The 21,073-nt window shown below is 37.9% G+C and overlaps 1 protein-coding gene across 3 annotated transcripts in view; it reads right to left on the bottom strand.

Annotated features, from left to right (window-relative positions):
• The window catches only part of SLC2A13 (solute carrier family 2 member 13), a 381,012-nt gene that overhangs the window by 254,602 nt on the left and 105,337 nt on the right, over positions 1–21,073 (bottom strand). The window lies entirely within an intron of this gene.

The following is a 21,073-nucleotide window of genomic DNA, read 5'->3' as shown; positions in this document are numbered from 1 at the left end:
TAGAAAGTCACATTTCAGCTGCCAGAGATAGTGTACTTCTGACACCAGGACTGAATGACAATGCTGTTAAAATCAAGTGCTAGGAACGTCTGACAGAACATATCACTTCTAAATCTGTGCTTTCCAGTTTCTAAGTTCAAGGATGTTGGGAAGAAAAATGTCCTCTAAAGGTATTTCTATGATCCTTCAGACATAAGGAGACACTAAAATATATATATAGTGGTAGCTACAGAAAAAAAAAAGTTTTAAAAATCTGTATAATCAAAATATATATATATATATATATATATATATACACACACACACATGACATTTAGAAACTATTCTCAACAATGTGTCAATGAAAAATTAATTAACAGTTAATCTAATCAAGAAATGGAAATTTTTATTTGAGCCAAACTGAGAATTGTAACCTGAAAGACAGCCTCTCAGAGAGCTCTGGGAACTGTTTTGAAGAGGCAAGGAGGAGGGCAGTGTACATGTGATTTTGGTGAAGGAGTTCCATGCAACCAAGCATACATCTCTATAGAAGGTCATTGCTAGTCACTAGGAATAGACATCTAAGTTAATGGTTTGGGTGCTTTTATAGGTATGGGCGACACAAGAATCGGGGTTCAATCAAATGTTCTTCCCAATGTAAGCAAACAAGGCATAGGTACTTTTGCCACGGATAAGGTGGCTCCTGAAACGCGTTAGTACATTGGTCCACTAACATTCAAAACAACAAATCATAGTCTTTTGCACAAGTGAACAAAATCAAATTTTACCACTCCTGAACAGAAAGTGACACAGGAAGTCGCATTCCGCCAGAGACAGTGCACCTCTGAAACCAGATGTTGTTTGAATGACAACGCTCCTGAAAACATCTGAGGGGCAGTTCTATCACTTTTGCCTCATCCTGATCTTAGCCTGGAATTCCTTGCAGGTTATATTGTAGGTCAGCAACTGCAGTGATTAATGACTTGATTCTTGTAGAACTGGATGGCAGTCAACAATCCAGTTGGTAGTCAACAATCCCTTCCCTTTCTGTCCTAATTTTTTTTTTTTCAGTCTTAATTTTGACCAAGGTTTGGGAGGCATTTTATGACCAACTTATCTCACAGCTAGGAATTCTCTAGGAATTTCCCTAGATCAAGTGTTACACTGATAGGCCACTCAACGTGCTATTAGTGGAATAGACTCTGTTAACTGTAACCAAAAGCCTCTGGAGCACCTGCTTTACTAATCCGTTATGGTCCAGGGAATGGTTTCCTTTCATTGCTTCTTCCCTTTCCAAGAGTTACACAATTACATTTATTGATCTTATAGAACTATTTATTTGATCAATCGTTTCAAATCACCTAAGCATCATTAAGAGCTTCCCAGGTGGCACTGGTGATAAAGAACCTGCCTGCCAATGAAGGAGATGTAAGAGACACAGGTTGAATCCCTGGATCAGGAAGATCCCCTGGAGGAGGGCATGGCAACCCATTTCAATATTCTTGCCTGAAGAATTCCATGGACAGAGGAGCCTGGAGGGCTACAGTCCATGGGGTCACAAAGAGTCGGACACGACTGAAGTGACTTAGCATACACAACCATCACTAATTTTATCTGAGACTCAGTCATACACTTGGTAATACAGGAAACAACAATCTTATAAAATAAGCAGAATATAAATAATATAGCTAGGAAAAATAGTAGGTCATAAGCAAGTATTAAAACTAAGAACTTCCATTAGGTCCAGCACAGTATCTCTCCAAGCCATCTGACCAATCTGTTCTACATTAACCACTATCTTTAAGGGAATTACATATTGGCATTGGACATAAAGTTCACCAAAGAGTTCTGCATGTACAAGGTGAGTGGTGGGTCATCATGACCTTTTACATGATTGAGAAAGGAATGCTATCTTCTGAGGAGTTACAAGCTGCCTCCAGAAGAAGAAATACTGACCTTTATGCTTCAGCAGGTATTTTTGCTGTTGGGGAGGTCTGGTTAAGGCATACTGTAGATGCACAATGTACTCTAACAGGCAGGGAGGAGGCAAAAATGGGCAGAGAAAAAATGTATGTTTAATTTTTTCTTGTCTTTTCTCAAAATATGAAGTTTTATTTAATCAGAGGGTAGAACAAATCACCAAGTTCTAAATGATGGGAGAAAAAAATGAGCAGAAATGAACTATTTTCTACAAAGGCTGAATGAGCTCTAAAACTAATAACAGAGTAGCAAAGGGAAAGATTAATGTTAAGAGCAGAGAATCTTGTTTATCACCCTCTTCTCCATGCCTAGAATGCTGTAGGCACTCAAAAAAAAAAAAAATTTACCGAATGAATGACATCAGTTGTCACCTCCAATGACAGAAATAAGACAGGTGCTTTTCAATAAAGACAATAGAATAAATTGGCATTTACTGGATTAGATTCCGACTTTCATTCCCTATATGAAACCTACTTTTAGAAATGCAAGAGGTGTACAAACATAACTACTTTTTAGCACACCCCTGGTTACTTTGTTGGTGTGCTAACTTCAATAATAATAACCCTTTTATTACAGAATTTATAATATATCAAGCACTATCATTATAGCTTTACATATTAAACAATCAATATTCAAAATAATTATAACTATCTACACAATACAAAAGAGGAAACTGAAGCACAAAGAGGCCAAAGATTAAGAAGAGGTGGCAAGAATACACAGAAGAATTATACAAAAAAGGTCTTAATGACCCAGATAACCGTGATGGTGTGGTTATTCACCTAAAGCCAGACATCCTGGACTGTGAAGTAAAGTGAACCTTAGGAAGCATTATTACAAACAAAGCTAGTGGAGGTGATGGAATTCCAGCTGAGCTATTTCAAATCCTAAAAGATGATGCTGTTAAAGTGCTGAACTCAATATGTCACCAAGTTTGGAAAACTCAGCAGTGACCACAGGATTGTAAAAGGTAAGTTTTCATTCTAACCCCAAAGAAAAGCAATGCCAAAGAATGTTCAAACCATGTACAATTGTGTTCATTTTACATGACAGCAAGGTTATGCTCAAAATCCTTCAAGCTAGGCTTTAGGAGTATGCAAACCAAGAACTTCCAGATGTATGATCTGGGTTTCAAAGAGGCAGAAGAACCAGAAATCAAATTGCCACCATTCGCTGGATCATGGAAAAAGCAAGGGAGTTTCAGAAAAACATGTTTCACTGACTATGCTTAAGCCTTTGTCTGTGTGGATGACAACAAACTGGGAAATTCTTAGAGATGGGAGTACCAGATCACCTTATCTGTCTCCTAAGAAACCTATATGAGGGTCAAGAAGCAACAGTTAGAACTGGACATGGAACAACTGACTGGTTGAATATTGGGAAAGGAGTACAACAAAGCTGTATAGTGTCACCCTCTTTATTTAACTTCTATGCAGACTACATCATGGGAAATGCCAGGTTGGATCAATCACAAGCTGGAATCGAGATTGCTAGGAGAAATATCTACAACCTCAGATATGCAGATGATACCATTCTAATGCCAGAAAGTGAAAAGCAACTCAAGAGTCTCTTGATGAGGGTGAAAGAGGAGAGTGAAATGGTTAGCTTGAAACTCAACATTAAAAAAACTTAAGATCATGGCATCTAGTCCCATCACTTCATGTCAAATAGAAGGGGAAAATGTGGGAACAGTGACAGATTTTATTTTCTTGGGCTCCAAAATCACTGTGGACCATGAGTGTAGCCATGAAATTAAGAGACACTTGATTCTTAAAAAAAAAAAACAAAAAACTATGACAAACCCTAGACATCCTATTAAAAAGCAGAGATATCATATATCATTTTGGCTACAAAGGTGCATATAGTCAGTTGTAGTTTTCCAGCAGTCACATATAGATGTGAGAGTTGGTCCATAAAGAAGGCTGAGTGCTGAAGAACTGATGCTTTCAAATTGTGCTGTTGGAGAAGACTCTTGAGAGTCCCTTGGATTGCAAGGAGATCAAACCAGTCAATTCTAAAGGAAATCAACCTTGAATATTCATTGGGAGGACAGATGCTGAAGCTGAAGCTCCAGTACTTTGGCCCCTTGATGCAAAGAGTCGACTCACTGGAAAAAACCTTGATGCTGGGAAAGATTAAAGGCAAAAGGAGAAGGGGGTGCAGAGGATAAGATAATTAGATAGCATCAGTGACTCAATGGACATGAATCTGAGCAAATTCTGGGAGAGAGTGGAGGACAGAGGGGCCTGGCATGCTACAGTGTATGTGGTTGCAACGAGTCAGACATGACTTAGCAACTGAATAACAATTCATTAGCCATTCTAGATACCAGAGCCTTACCAGATATTATGATTTGCAAATGTTTTCTCTATTCTGTAGATTGTCTTTTTATTTTTTAAATAGTGTCCTCTGACACATAAATGTTTTAAATTTTGGTGATGCTTAATTCATCTATTTTTTTTTTCCACCTGTATTTGTGGTATCATATTTAAGACATCATTGCTCCACACAGTATCTTGAAGATTAGATTTTCCTCTGTGCTTTCTTCTAAAAATCTTACATTTTGCTCTTAAGTAGAGGTCTTTGATCTCTTTTTTAGCTCATTTTTGTACATGGTATGAAGTAACTGTCCAACTTCATTCTTTTGTCTGTAGATACACAGTTGTAACAGTACCATTTGTTGAAAAGACTGTTCCTTCCCCCTTGAATAATCTTGGCGCCCTCATTTATAGCACAAAGCTGTTAAAAGAAAATGAAAGATAGAAAGCTGTCCTCATGTGACATACATTCTTTGCCTTCTTTTTTCTCAATAACAGAGGTGATGCTGATGTTTAAAACTGCATCTTCCTAAAAGTTGTTTCCAGTTCTGTTGTAAAATTATATCCTCATTCATGTAACAAAATTGGGTACCTACCAAATGTCAAACTCTATTCTCACCGCTAAGATTGCAACATTACATGTGTTCCCCTTCCTGAAACCCATGGCTGATTCATGTCAATGTATGGCAAAAACTATTAGAATATTCTAAAGTAATTAGCCCCCCAACTAAAATAAATAAATTTATAAAAAAAAAAAAAGATTGCAACATTAGATCCTCCTATCTAATGGAGTCCCTTCTCAGAGCAAATCATTAACACCAAGATCTTAATAATGAGATCTCTGGCTAGTGTTCCTAGGCAGCTTACTATTTCACTTGACAGGCAGAGCTGCTCATTACCAATTTGTCCTTAGAATAAAACTAATGGCAATCATATTTCCAGTTTCCATATAATTTAGCTTTCTATTTCTTATTCTTTTACAGGCACATATTTTTACCTTTCAATGCCTATTTGGAGAATCACTTCTCCCTGGTTCTCATTCCATGTTGTTTGGAATGAGTATGTCTGATGAGTCACCACAAATCCTAATCACAGTGACTAGTTCAGGGGTGGACATGTGAAGAGGACAGGGCAATAAGAGCCATCTCTGAAATTTTTGTGGGAGACATTGGGAAGGAGAACATTAGTGTTGCTAAGTAGTAACATTTAAGGTCAAAACTAAAATCTGTAATAGCCATTTCTGCCAGCATATGGGTGGGGAGAGCAGAGCTGGGAATAGAGCCAATGTATTATTAATGCACACACACAAGAGGGAAGTTTAAACCTAAGCTACATTAAGTTATATTACTCCTCCTTTATAACTTTAAGCTACTTTGAGCTGTGTTTCCAAAACATAATCCAAAAGTGTCCTGATTAATGTATCCTCCTAAAATTAAATGCCTCATTCAAACAATTACTCAGCAGGCACTTTTCCTAAGTTCTATAAATAATATGATGAATAATGATTTAAGACCATTTCCATGATCCGTCCCTCAACCACCTTCAAAACTCATTTCCTACTATTCTTCCCACTCCACACCATCAGCACTGACTTCCTTAAACTTACCAAATTCCATCCCTCCCCAGGGATGTTCTTAATGATCAATGACCAGTAGGTCTCTCTCCCAGACCACTCTTCCTGAAGACAGGTGTATGGCTGGCTCCTTCACTTCTTCAGGACTCTGTTCAGAGGGCATCTCGTCAAAGAGGCCACTCTTCCCCTTTCTAACCCACAGGCTGCTAACACTGTCTCCTCCATAGAGTTTATATTTCCATACCACAGTTACCTCTCCATAGTATATTATATACTTCTTTATTGTCTGCATTCCTTCCCAGAATGTTGATCCATGAAGGCAGAGTCTGTGCTGTGGTCACTGCTGTAATCTTAGCAGTCAGAACATTGCCCAATTCTTGTTAAATGAACACATTAATGAGTGTAATGAAAGTTCTGCTGCCAATGGATATACAAGTTTGCCACTTACTATAGGTCCTGTTCTAATTTTACCATATCTTCAAACTTTAAAATACACAGGAAATAGCAAAGTTAAGTGTGCTTCGCTGGTGGCTCAGCAGTAAAGAATCTGCCTGCCAAGGCAGGAGACACAGTTCGATCCCTGAGTTGGGAAGATCCCTTAGAGAAGGAAAGAGCAACTCTCTCCAGTCTTCTTGCCTGGAAAATCCCCATGGACAGATGAGCCTGGTGGGCTACAGTCCATGGGGTCACAAGAGTTGGACACAACTTAGTGACTAAATAACAACAACAAGCAAAGTAAGTATGAAAGATTCACCACTTCTTTATAGAAATTCATCAGAAATTTCACATCGTATATACTTTAGTAAACTGGATTTTGTGAGATAATTGTTGCCTATCTGTGGACCTGTACTTCCTTTCACAAAATCACTGTATGTCCTAAACTCCCCTCTCTCAAGTCTTCAAGGGACACAATAGATTTTGAATAATGAAATGTAATAAAGAAACCATCCTTTCTTACTTACTTAAAGCCTTCTCATTTGTTGACTAAATATTCTCCGTTGTTTAAAGGATCATTAAAAGAAACAAAAATATATCACATGATAGACTACCCTCACGGGTATAACCGAAAACCATGCAAACTGCATTCTGAATCAATGCATTTACTTTGTGTTCTTCAAAGGGCTACATAAGTGTAATATTAACAGATGAGATTACTGAAAGCTTTATATGATTTAAAAGAATTTTACCTGATTCTCCTGTGTATTACTGTGTTCACAGCAATCCCACAGTCATCGCCCCCATCTCTAGTCGTATTTTTGTGATCTCTCTTTGGAATAGTCCCCCATTCCTCTACGGAACATTTCAATATTATTGACAATAGGTGGCCGTTTCTTCTCTACGTATTTTGTAAGTGACTGTTTCTTTTAGTTCTAAATAAGGTCCATCACAATAGGGACCTTGTCTATTTTATTCAGTATGACAAGCTACAGAGTATGGCTGTTAAGAGAGACAATTACTTAGAACATTCTTGGCTTTCCTGTGATCTTCAGCAAATTACTTAATCCCACTGAGTCTGTTTCTTCATCTGTGAAACGGAGATCCTACTGGCATTTACCTCTGTTGCTGTGATAATCATACTGGTTAGATACATAATGGACTTATAATGATTGGCACATAGAAAGTGTTCAAGAAATATTAGTCAGCATCATAAAAGCCCGTATTCTGGCACCTAGCACAACCTGACACATGATAAGCAGTCAAACAAGCCTTGTGGATAAACAAATTATTCTAGCCTTAGACACCTCTCAGTTCTTCTCTTCTTTTTCTTTTGGTTGTGGTGGGTCTTCATTACTGCATGCAAGCTTTCTCTGCTTGTGGCAAACAGGGCCTACTCTTCATTGCAGTTCCCAGGCTTCTCACTGTGGTGTCTTCTCTCTTGTTGTGGAGCACAGGCTTTAGACATGAGAACATCAGTAGCTGTGGCTTAACAGCTCTAAAGTGTGGACTCAGTAGTTGTGGTGTGTGGGCTTAGTTGCTCTGAGGCATGTGGGATGTTCCCAGACCAGGGATCAAACCTGTGTCCCTTGCAGTGCAAGGCAGATTCTTAACCATTGGGTCACCAGGGAAGCCCCAAACTCTTGACTTTTTAAACTACCTCTCTTCTATTATTTCTGAAGGAAATGACAACCCACTCCAGTATTCTTGCCCGGAGAATTTCGTGGACAGAGGAGCCTGGTGGACTACAGTCCATGGGATTGCAAAGAGTCATACGCAAATGAGCGACTAACACTTCTATTATAGTTGATAGTCAATAAAAAAAGGTTAGTCAACTGTTACCTTAAAAAAAAAGATCAGAAAAAGTTTGAACAATTATCTTTGGGAACTCATTTTAGGAGAAAAGAGTTTCATTTTGTTCAGTTCCAACTACTAAAATGGTGTGATAATATGTTACAGTTCAAGAAAAAGTGTCAATGAAATTGAATAGCCTGTGTTTCTTTATAAACAAATACACTCTGTGTATAAAATTATAATACAACAAATACTTTTAAAAGCAAATCTCAAAGCATGAAAATAGCACTTTTCTTATCATCATAAAACAATTTTAATGACTGATTAAGAAGGGGTCAGTAAACTATAACCCATAGGCCAAATTTGAGCAGCTCCCTACTTCTGTAAATAATAAAATAAAACAGGTACAAAATAATAAGCTTTTGTGTTTTATTGCACATGCCACATTCATTCCTTCACAGTTTGTCTCTAGTTGCATTCATGTTGCAATAGCAGGTTGAGTAGTTTTGACAGAAATGATGTGGCCACAAAGCCAAGCATTTACTATCTGGCCCTTACACAGAAAGCTTGGGACTCCTGTAATAAGGCATCAAAATAAAAGTCATTCTACCACCAATGAGAACAGCGCCAAGCCTATCATATTAAACACATTAAAATATCCCTATACTACCTTTTTAAATTTATTTCTTTCAAATGAAACATGATTTTATCTCATTTGTAGACTTTCTACACTTGTACAACCCAATAAAAACAATATCAGCATCTACTAGACTACTCAGAAAGAAATATCTAAGTACTTCTATTTCAGTCTTTCTCAACAATTTTCCAAATGTAAATGAAGATGGATTAGTTAAGGCCTTCTTAGCATAGAAAATCTTCACCATGTTACTAGTTTTCAAATGTAATATACTTTTTAGTGTGAGGCAATATTTACATTTTCTTTGCAGGAAGCACTAGCTGGATCAAATAGTGAAGTTCAGGAACTCCACCCAGACCGTCTCCCCACCTCTAGTCATCAGCTCCCCACCCTGAGAGTCAGGAGGCTCCACTCAGTCAATGAAGGTAGCATCTTCCAAGGTGGCATCTTCCTTTTAACGATGACAAAGTCTTGGCTCTAGTGAAATAAACTGGAAATATAAACTAAAACCAGATTTTAAAAAAAGTTTATTAGCATATCATGGAATTTATTTCTGAGGCGAGGGATGTGCTGTTGTCTGTATGTTGGGATGATAACCCTTGGAGGCCTCTGGGAAAGTGAATGAAGAGGGTGAATGAAGAAAGTAAATGAAAGTGAATGCCAGAAGCAAGACGACCACCAGAAGCCACTGTTACCTGATACCCAGAGATGAACAACAGAAACCCACTCAGGCAATGACATCAAGAGTGGAAATGAGGGAACTGAAGGAAAATATGCTCTCAAAGTGAAAGCAACTCAAGTAAATTATTTGCCAACTGACTCTGAGGGTTGTCTTAGTCATATTTTTGAGGTTGTTTTCTGTTTTTTTCCTTTAGAAAAGGAAGACAAACTTAAGGAAGTTATAAAACTTCTAAGCTTCTTAAGAGCAAGGACAAGGCCTAATCTCTTTTTTCAGCATATACATCCAAACTGCATAGTGCAGAGGTGGCATGAGATGAACAATCAGCCAAGTGGAATAAGGAGAGGCTTGAGAGGTGGTGAGGTAAAACTCAGGTCCTGCCTCATTCACTTCCCAGCTGTTTGACTGCGACAGCGGTCCATTTTCTCAATACAATACGGATGATAATGTCTAAACTGTAGGATTGTTTTAAAATCAGAGAATGGTGTGTGTGCGCACGCACACATGCATGAAACATTTACAGAACTAAGCATTCAGTAAATGGTTATTGCTACTATCATTTTCACACTATTATTGTTTAAATATGAATAATGAATAAGATAGCATTAAAATTCATCTTTGCTTTTATACAATCCTGGTTTTAAAAGTCTCTAGGTCTCCTTCATCCCCTAAAAAGAGCATTTATTAGATTCTACCTTTTAAAAAAGGTATTTTGAAGATTTATTTTATTCTAAGACATGCAGTGGAATCATTTTTATGGAAATACCTTGAAAAAAATCAGGGAGGAAAACACCATAATCAAAGTGTGAAGACAGTTCTACAGCAATGTATTATTGGTCTAGCTTCATAAATGTAGTATTTTTCTCCTCAGTCTATCCTACCAAGCACATATGTCCTTATCGAATACATTTCAAATAATATAAATGCAGATAAGTAAGTTAACTGAAATGTATGTATCTATGGTAAGTGTTCACTAAGACTAAAAATTAAATAATTTGTTAAATTAAAAATTTTAAATTTGTTAAATTTAACATATTAAAAATCACTCTCATGAGTGTCTATAAGGCTTGATGTAAAGTGGTAAAAGAAGGAGAAAATTAATGTTGTGTGACCACCCTATCTGCCAGTGCAAACTGAATTTAAAACATTAGAAAAATTTAAGAGTAATTCCTTGGATATTTGAGAAACATTTGAGATGATCTCTTCTGACATTTGTAAATAGGCAAGTTTCTTCAGGTAGCACACAACATGGTTATTAATATTGTGATTGATTCGACAGCCCATCAACGGAACTGTCCTGTTATCACTAAGAAGTCCCAACATTCAAGAGTGGCTCATGTGCCTTTCCTTTTCAGATGAAGAAAACTGTGTTTTCTTCAGGATATTCCTCTAACTTTCTCCAAACACTAGGTAACCTTTAAAGGGCACAACAGTTTGTCTTTGCTCAAGGAAAAAATCTCCAGACCATGGTTTTATTTACAAAGCAGACTATCATTTGTGCTGAATGATGGATTTAGTGTTAAGTAGGAAATGAACTTCCCTGAAGCAGCAACTCAAGAACTACATTCCTTTTGAAATGTACTTTGTTGGGTTTTCTCCTCCTATTTGTATTAAACACTGAAAAACTTTATAATGTGTTGGAATAAAAAAGAAAAATTTGACACAAGCAAAACATCTTAAGCATGGATGTTTCTATGAGATGGATTTAAGTACATCTTAGCAAGAAAGCTAAGTTGAACCATCAACTATCAACTTTCTGAAACAATCTGAATTTTCAATATAAACCAGTAAAAATGGCTTGAAAGGCTATAGGTAATCTGAAAAGTACTTCCCTTTTCAGTGATTTAGAGTAGAAAATCTTCTCAATGTTGTTCCTTATCTCTTTGTAAGAGAAGAGTCAATGACATTTTAATGTAAAACCTAAGAACTACTCCAATTTTGCTTATGATTTTAAAAGTTCTCTGGGGTCAAAGCAACTTTTATTTAAAGCCATGTTGAACTAAACTTTTAAATAAGTCATGATGCCTAAGAAAATAAGTTTAACTAAAAACTGAAAAAATTATATATTCTTTTAACAGTTCTTCAGCTTACAGCTAGTTAACACAAAGACAGAGAATTAAAGTAGCTTTTCATCTAACCTTTTATTTTAATCTACCGTTTACCATAGGAGATACATATAACAGCCTCACAGTTGACAATCTGGGCAATTTTGCAACAACTTCAAGAATCTTAGATATAGAAACATTTTCTTTCCCTACATATGGAAAATTGGTTGTCCATATTGCTGAGAAACAATTTATTAATATCTATTTCAAAATCACCCAGTAAATAGCACATATGCATTACTTTCAGTAAGGAAATACTACTATCACACAAAGAAAATATAAGCAAAACTACCAGAAATATTTGGAAAAATGACACTTTGAGCTAAGGGCAATAGATGTCAACTGCAACCAGCATTCCACTGCAATGTCATCAGGCTGGAATTAGATATCTACAGAAACTTTTGGAAGGGTTTCTATTAAAATAGATGATATATACCTACAATTTTTGACCTCTCTGCAGAATATGATTTGTTGAAATGGCCACAGACAATATCAATTCATAAAAAAAAGGAAACTGACTTATAAGGATATTAATCTTGATGACCTAACTGAAAAATCATTGGAAGAAAAAAAAGAGAAAGAGATGCAGCTATTCTCTCCTGTACACCATAGGTATGACCTCCACACAGCTAGAGGTAAATCATACCAGGCTTTTAAAAAATGAACTCACAGGAGGGTCTTGAATAAATTTTCCATCCTACAACATTTTTCCTTTTCTGGCTAGAGATTAAACTACCCAGTGAAGGTAAAACACAGAATCAACATTCTTGCAGATTACTGAGCTGATTTGTTGATACAACTTTAAACAATGCAAATCTTCCTGACATAAATGTTTCTGCAAAGATTATACACTGCATAGATAACCTGAATGTACCACAACAGTGACTAGCAACCAGTAGGTGTGGATCTAATTTCAGTTGCATTAACTAGTACCTCTGGGCTGCTATTCTCACATACACCCAAATATTAAGATTTTAGTGCCCAAAGGGTAGGGCAATTTCTCAGTGACATTCTTACATGAAATAAATCTATTTTGGAAGTATCTGTGTTTTAGGTAAACGTAGGCCATATCAATAACCTCAGATATGCAGATGATACCACCTTTATGGCAAAAACTGAAGAAGAACTAAAGAGCCTCTTGACGAAAGTAAAAGAGGAGAGTGAAAAAGTTGGCTTAAAGCTCAACATTCAGAAAACTAAGATCATGGCATCCGGTCCCATCACTTCATGGTAAATAGTCGGGAAAAAAGTGGAAATAGCAGCAGACTTTACTGCTTTGGGCTCCAAAATCACTGCAGATGGTGACTGCAGCCATGAAATTAAAAAACGCTTACTCCTTGGAGGAAGTTATGACCAACCTAGACAGCATATTAAAAAGCAAAGACACTACGTTGCCAACAAAGGCCCATCTAGTCAAGGCTATGGTTTTTCCAGCAGTCATGTATGGATGTGAGAATTGGACTGTAAAGAAAGCTGAACACCGAAGAATTGATGCTTTTGAACTGTGATAGCGGAGAAGACTCTTGAGAGTCCCTTGGACTGCAAGGAGATTCAACCAGTCCATCCTAAAGGAAATCAATCCTGAATATTCATTGGAAGGACTGATGCTGAAGCTGAAACTCCAACACTTTGGCCAACTGATGCGAAGAGCTGACTCATTTGAAAAGACCCTGATGCTGGGAAAGATTGAAGGCGGGAGGAGAATGGGACGACAGAGGATGAGATGGTTGGATGGCATCACCAACTCAATGGACATGAGTTTGAGTAAACTCCGGAAGCTGGTGATGGATAGGGAGGCTTGGAGTGCTGCAGTCCATGGGGTCACAAAGAGTCGGACACGACTGAGCAACAGAAATGAACTGTACTCAGGCAATATTAACTGTAAAAAGATTTACATATATATATATATATATATATATATATATATAAAGATAGGACATACAAAGAAGTTCTTCCTTAAAAAAAGAAGTCCGCTTACATTTTCAAATTCCTCAGATTGCCCATGTGCTATAAACAGATGAACATATTTGCAGGAGGCTGCCCCTGCCACCTCAGGTCTGTATTCAGTCTCCCCCTTGCCTGGCTCCCGTTATCAACCTGCTAGAGCACTGAAGTTGCCTTGATGATCCCAAAAAACTTTCCCTGGTCTTTTTGCAAGGGTTCAAGCATCAGCATCTGCATATTTCTCCAGGGAGAGAAAACTTTCTTTGTTCACATTTTCACTCCAATGATCCTGCTTTAATCCTGCAGTTCAGGGCCTAGAAGGGAGTGGCAGAAAGCATGCTTAATGTCAGACTTTCCCTGAGTCCTGTCTAAGAGGCTTCTTCTGAGAAGCATGTCAGTAACAGCCTTTAACTCTCCTATGACACCACCTGATGAATATACTTGTTGTTCTCTGGTGAAGGATACAAAATTGAAAAAGTTAAGAAAAAAATGTTTTTTACTGTGTGTGGTGATCACTTCACAGTATGAACATCTTTCAAATCATTATATTGTACACCTGAAACCAATACAAAGTTATATGTCAATTATTATATCTTAATTTTAAAAATACGAAAATGAAGAAAGTTTGGCCATAATGGTGGAGTAGAAAGACCCTCACCTCCCCTCCTCTCATGGGCACACAAAAATTACAACCATTTACAGAGCAATATTGATGAGAAAGACCAGAATCTACCAGAAAAAAATATTATATAACTAAAGATATAAAGAAGAAACCACAATGATATGGGTAGGAGAAGCAGAGGCGTAGTCAAGACCCATACCTCTAGGTCGGTGACCCACAATGAGAGGAAAATTAGAAATGCAGGAAGCCCTTCACTGGGAAGACCAGCCCCTAGAGTATCTGGCTTTGAAGGTCAGAAGGGCTTACATTCAGGAGAGCTGTGGAAGACGAGAGACTCCACTCTTAGAGTGCCATCAAAATGTCACATGCTCAGGGACCCAGGGCACAAGCAGTAATTTTAAAGGATCCTGGGTCAGATGCAGGCCAATCTTAAAGAGTCTCCAGAAGAAGCCAGAAGCAATTGGAACTTACCCTGGGAACACAGACACTGGCATTATCCATTTTTGGGAACTTGTTCTATCATGTGGCCAGTGGTACTAACAAGCCCTCCCTCTAGTTTATCAGTCTACGGACCTGGCCCTGCCTAGAAGGCTATAAGCACCTATACTGGGATGTCTCAAGCCAAGTAACTAACCTGGAGAGGACACAGCCACCCAAAAGTAGGAAGGCTGCTGTAAAACCCCTTGAGCATACAGCCATCCTTGGAGATGGCTACACTCACTGAGGGCCTAGGACTCAGGACCACACACGAGTGCACAGGCATTAGACTTGGGACTCCCAGGTCTATCAGCTGACTTTTCATCACAAACCCTGAGGTCAGAAGAGAGTGTCACAATATACTTAAAGTGGAGAAAGCGAAAAACCTTCATCAAAAATTACCTACCCAGCTAGGCTTTCATTCAGATTTAATGATGAGATCAAAAGGTTTATAGATAAGCAAAAACTGAAAGAGTTCAGCACCACAATAACTCCTTTACAATAAATGTTAAAGGTGAGAAAAAAAAAAGCCCCAACTAAAAATATAAAAATTACTAAAGGAAAAAAGATCACTGGTTAAGGCAAAAATACAATAAAGGTAAAAACACAGTAAAGGTAGTAATCAAGCATGGACAAAGTTAGTAAAAAAGGTTAAAAGACAAAAGAAGTATAAAGTCATCTGTATCTGCTACAAGTAGTTGAGGAATACACAAAACAAAGATATGTAAAATACGATGTCAAGAAAAGTAATCCTTGGGAAGGCTGAAGAAAACATAGGATTATTAAATTGCATTTGAAATGAAGAGATTAGCAACTTAAAATAATCATATATATATACCTTCAGTTCAGTTCAGTTGCTCAGTCGTGTCCGACTCTTTGCGACCTCATGAATCGCAGCATGCCAGGCCTCCTTGTCCATCACCAACACCTGGAGTTTACCCAAACTCATGTCCATCGAGTCGGTGATGCCATTCAGCCATCTAATCCTCTGTCGTCCCTTTCTCCTCCTGCCCTCAGTCCTTCCCAGCATCAGGGTCTTTTCCAATGAGTCAACTCTTCACATGAGGTGGCCAAATATTGGAGTTTCAGCTTCAGCATCAGTCTTTCCAATGAACACCAAGGACTGATCTCCTTGAGGATGGACTGGTTGGATCTCCTTGCAGTCCAAGGGATTCTCAAAAGGCTCCTCCAACACCACAGTTCAAAAGCATCAATTCTTCGGCACGCAGCTTTCTTCACAGTCCAAATCTCACATCCATACATGACCACTCGAAAAACCATAGCCTTGACTAGACAGACCTTTGTTGGCAAAGTAATGTCTCTGCTTTTTAATATGCTATCTAGGTTGCTCATAACTTTCCTTCCAAGAAGTAAGCATCTTTTAATTTCATGGCTGCAGTCACCATCTGCAGTGATTTTGGAGACCAGAAAAATAAAGTCTGATACTGTTTCTACTGTTTCCCCATCTGTTTGCCATGAAGTGATGGGACCAGATGCCATGATCTTAGTTTTCTGAATGTTGAGCTTTAAGCCAACTTTTTCACTCTCCTCTTTCACTTTCATCAAGAGGCTTTTTAGTTCCTCTTCACTTTATGCCATAAGGGTGGTGTCATCTGCATATCTGAGATTACTAATATTTCTCCCGATAATCTTGATTCCAGCTTCTGCTTCTTCCAGCCCAGCGTTTCTCATGATGTACTCTGCATATAAGTTAAATAAGCACAGTGACAATATACAGCCTTGATGTACTCCTTTTCCTATTTGGAGCCAGTCTGTTGTTTCATGTCCAGTTCTAACTGTTGTTTCCTGACCTGCATATAGGTTTCTCAAGAGGCAGGTCAGGTGGTCTGCTATTCCCATCTCTTTCAGAATTGTCCACAGTTTATTGTGATCCACACAAAGTCTTTGGCATAGTCAATAAAGCAGAAATAGATGTTTTTCTGGAACTCTCTTGCTTTTTCGATGACCCAGTGGATGTCGGCAATTTGATCTCTGGTTCCTCTGCCTTTTCTAAAACCAGCTTGAACATCTGGAAGTTCACGGTTCATGTATTGCTGAAGCCTGGCTTGGAGAATTTTGAGCATTACTTTACTAGCATGTGAGATGAGTGCAATTGTGCGGTAGTTCGAGCATTCTTTGGCATTACCTTTCTTTGGGATTGGAATGAAAACGGACCTTTTCCAGTCCTGTGGACACTGCTGAGTTTTCCAAATTTGCTGGCATGTTGAGTGCAGCACTTTCACAGTATCATCTTTGAGGATTTGAAATAGCTCAACTGGAATTCAATCACCTCCACTAGCTTTGTTCATAGTGATGCTTTCTAAGGCCCAAATGACTTCACATTCCAGAATGTCTGGTTCTAGGTGAGTGATCACACCATCATGGTTATCTTAGTTGTGAGGATCTTTTTTGTACAGTTCTTCTGTGTATTCTTGCCACCCCTTCTTCATATCTTCTGCTTCTGTTAGGTCCATACCATTTCTGTGCTTTATCGAGCCCATCTTTGCATGAAATGTTCCCTTGGTATCTCTAATTTTCTTGAAGAGATCTCTAGTCTTTCCCATTCTGTTGTTTTCCTCTATTTCTTTGCATCGATCACTGAGGAAGGCTTTCTTATCTCTCCTTGCTATTCCTGGAACTCTGCATTCAATTGGGAATCTTTCCTTTTCTCCTTTGCTTTTCACTTCTCTTCTTTTCCCAGCTATTTGTAAGGCCTCCTCAAACAGCCATTTTGCTTTTTTACATTTCCTTTCCATGGGGATGGTCTTGATCGCTGTCTCCTGTACAATGTCATGAACCTCCATCCATATTTCATCAGGCAGTCTGTCTATCAGACCTAGTCCCTTAAATCTATTTCTCACTTCCACTGTATAATCATAAGGGATTTGACTGAGGTCATACCTGAATGGGCTAGTGGTTTTCCCTACTTTCTTCAATTTAAGTCTGAATTTGGCAATGAGGCATTCATGATCTGAGCCACAGTCAGCTCCTGGTCTTGTTTTTGCTGACTGTATAGAGCTTCTCCATCCTTGGCTGCAAAGAGTATAATCAATCTGATTTCTGTGTTGACCATCTGGTGATGTCCACGTGTAGAGTCTTCTCTTGTGTTGTTGGAAGAGGGTGTTTGCTATGACCAGTGGGTTCTCTTGGCAAAACTCTATTAGCCTTTGCCCTGCTTCATTCTGTACTCCAAGGCCAAATTTGCCTCTTACTCCAGGTGTTTCTTGACTTCCTACTTTTGCATTCCAGTCCCGTATAATGAAAAGGACATCTTTTTTGGGTGTTAGTTCTAAAAGGTCTTGTAGGTTTTCATAGAACCGTTCAACTTCAGCTTCTTCAGCATTACTGGCTGGGGCATAGGCTTGGATTACCGTGATATTGAATGGTTTGCCTTGGAAACAAACAGAGATCATTCTGTTGTTTTTGAGATTGCATCCAAGTACTGCATTTTGGACTCTTTTGTTGACCATGATGCCTACTCCATTTCTTCTAAGGGATTCCAGCCCACAGTAGTAGATATAACACTAGAGCTTATCAATCAACAAAGTTACAGGATACAAATTTAATATATAGAAATCTGCTGCATTTCTACACATTAACAATAAAATGCCAAAATGAGACTTTTTAAAATCCCACTTGCCATCACATTAAAAATTACCTAGGGAATAAATTTAACTATGGAGATAAAATACCTGTACTCAGAAAACTATAAAACATTGTGGAAGAAATGGAAGATGATACAAAGTGATGCAAAGATATACCATGTTGATGGATGGGAAGAATTAACATTGTTAAAATGACCACACTACCCAAGACAGTCTACAGATTCAGTGCAATCTCTATCAAACTACTAATGGTACACTTCACAGAAATCAAGAAGTAATTTTAAGATTTTTATGGAAACAGAAAAGACGTGGAAAAGCCGAAACAATATTGAAAAAAATAACAGAGTTGGAGGTATCATGCTTCCTGACTTCCTACAAAGTCATCAAAACAGTATGGTACAGGCGACAAAATAGACTTTCAGAAAAATGAATAGAGAATAGAGAGAATAGAGAGCCCAGAAAAAAACTCACACATTTATGGTTGGTCAATCTATGACAAGGAGGCAAGCATACACAATGAGAAAAATACAGTATCTTTAATAAGTGGTGCTGGGAAAACCAGATAACTACATATAAAAGAATAAAATTAGAACATTTTCTCACATCATATTTAAAAATAAACTCAGAATGGATTAAAGACTTTGATGTACAACTGGAAACCATAAAACTTCCAAAAGAAAACAGAGAATACTCTTTGACATAAATCAAAGCAATATTTTTGGATCTGTTGCCTAAGGCAAATAGGATCTAATTTGAGGTCAACCTTCATGCCATGTGAAGAAGAGATGAAATCCCATTATAATCCCATCCTATTCCAAGCATGGCCTATGAGCCTCATCTCTGCTGCTGACCTGGTCAGAGAAGCCACAATATTCACTGCATAAAGTCATAAAGTGTGTTTTGAACCCAGAAGTAATTAAGCCCCATATACACTAACATTTCACACATCAAAAAAATTAATACATAATTCAGCCACTATCCCTATTTTCCTCAAAGAGGTCAAATTTAAATTCAAGTAACCAAGGGAAAAAAAAAATTCACAAAAAGAGAAGGTACACCTGCAATGCAGGAGACCTGGGTTCAATCCCTGGATTGGGAAGATCCCCTAGAGAAGGGAAGGGCTACCCACTACAGTATTTTGGCCTGGAGAATTCCACGGGGTCACAAAGCATCGGACACGACTGAGCAACTTTCACTTCACTAAGTAGCACAACAGTCACAAGTCACAAACCCACTGGGAATTCTGAGAGAAGGACGTGGTTTACTGATCTGGAATCTGATTTAGCAAGCTCACAGGTAGCAGGAAACTAAGCCACCATGTCTGATGATAAAATATTTCTGCCTAAAAGAAAAAGTGGTCTTATTAAACAACTATTTTCTACCCTCCTGGAATATCAGGGCATATACGGTGCCTAGATAAGGGTTCTTCCCTCCAAACAACTGTCTTCCACTGCTCGGAGTTTCTGGGCTCCAAGTCATGGCTTGAAATTCACCTTAACAGAATCCATGGACTGACTGACGTACGTCACTCTCTAATCCTTGAACACAATGGCTGAAATCTTCTCTGAGCCAGAACATTTTTATTTCAAAGTTAGCTGTTTCTTCATACGTAATAGTCCATGTAGCCTATCTTCAAATGTAAAGTGACTGAGAGCAAGACATCCTGGTTGTTAAGGCAAACTCTAGCACTGCTCTCTATTTTCCAGCTGAACTGACATAGTTTTGCTCCTGGACATGAAAATGATGCAGTAAAATTGATACTGTGCCAAACATGTTTTATTGTGGTCAGATTCCTCAATAACAAAAATGAAGCCCCAAGTTACTGGTGTCATAGAACATGGGCAAAACTGTGTGTATTCATGCCATAATGCTATTAATTTTTTACCTTTATAAAAGAACAATGGATTAGTTTTAAAATTAAGCAAGATGATAGTACTCAAATAATACAAATCCAGAAATGGATAAATTATTAATCCTATTAGTTATAAAGTTTATAACATTTAATCAAGCATAACACATATTGAGATTCAGTGAATAACATAGTATTAAGATTTCTGCCACTTTGTCTTTGAAATGAAGGCTGCCTTTTCTCTAAATTTTCAAGGAATGTGTAATGCGTAACAAATACATTTATGTATATAATTTAAAAAGAAAATTTGTGCCAAATGTCCATATAAAGCAATGTTTTAATGAGGAAATGATTAAATAGCTAAATGGAAATGATTAAATAGCTAATATTTAAATAGCTTAAACTAGTAAGTAGTTCCCAAAGACTTGTGATAAAAATTAAAGTGGGGCTTCGCTTGTAGCTCATTTGGTAAAGAATCTGCCTGCAATGCAGGAGACCTGGGTTCAGTCTCTGGAGAAGGAAATGGCAACCCACTCCAGTATCCTTGCCTGGAGAATCCCATGGACAGAGGAGCCTGGCAGGCTACAGTCCGTGGGGTCGCAAGAGTTGAATATGACTTAGCAACTAAACCACCACAACCACCACCAAAGCAGATGCAGATAATTGCAACCCTGTGTACCTCAAGTATCTATAAAAACCCATTTGACTATACATTCCAAATAGTCATGAGAGGCAATGTGCATTGTCAACAACTGCATGGCTAGACCAGTCAGACAAATTCTTAAGTAGTCAAAATGAAGCTACACGTTCAAAGCTGTGTAGTAAACTCTGTGGTATACCCACTCCAAAACAAGAACATGTTTTTTTTTTTTATTAAGTTGTTGTCCTATCCCTCACATGAATTAACAAAAACTTATGTTCTAAGGAGTATTTAATATAACCTAATACTCAACAAATATTTCCATTCACGCATTATCAGCACATGGGTTTCAAGTGTACTGATTACTACAGAAACAACCTCATATTTACTTCAAGTAACTGATGAAAGGAATTTAGTCAGAAGCATAAAATAAGCT

This window comes from Giraffa tippelskirchi, chromosome 4 (genome assembly GCF_054371585.1).
Source record: "Giraffa tippelskirchi isolate mGirTip1 chromosome 4, T2T-mGirTip1v1.2.pri, whole genome shotgun sequence".
In the NCBI taxonomy this organism is placed as follows: domain Eukaryota; kingdom Metazoa; phylum Chordata; class Mammalia; order Artiodactyla; family Giraffidae; genus Giraffa; species Giraffa tippelskirchi.
The sequence above is the reverse complement of the archived record's forward strand: the minus strand, read 5'-3'. Positions and strand labels throughout refer to the sequence as shown.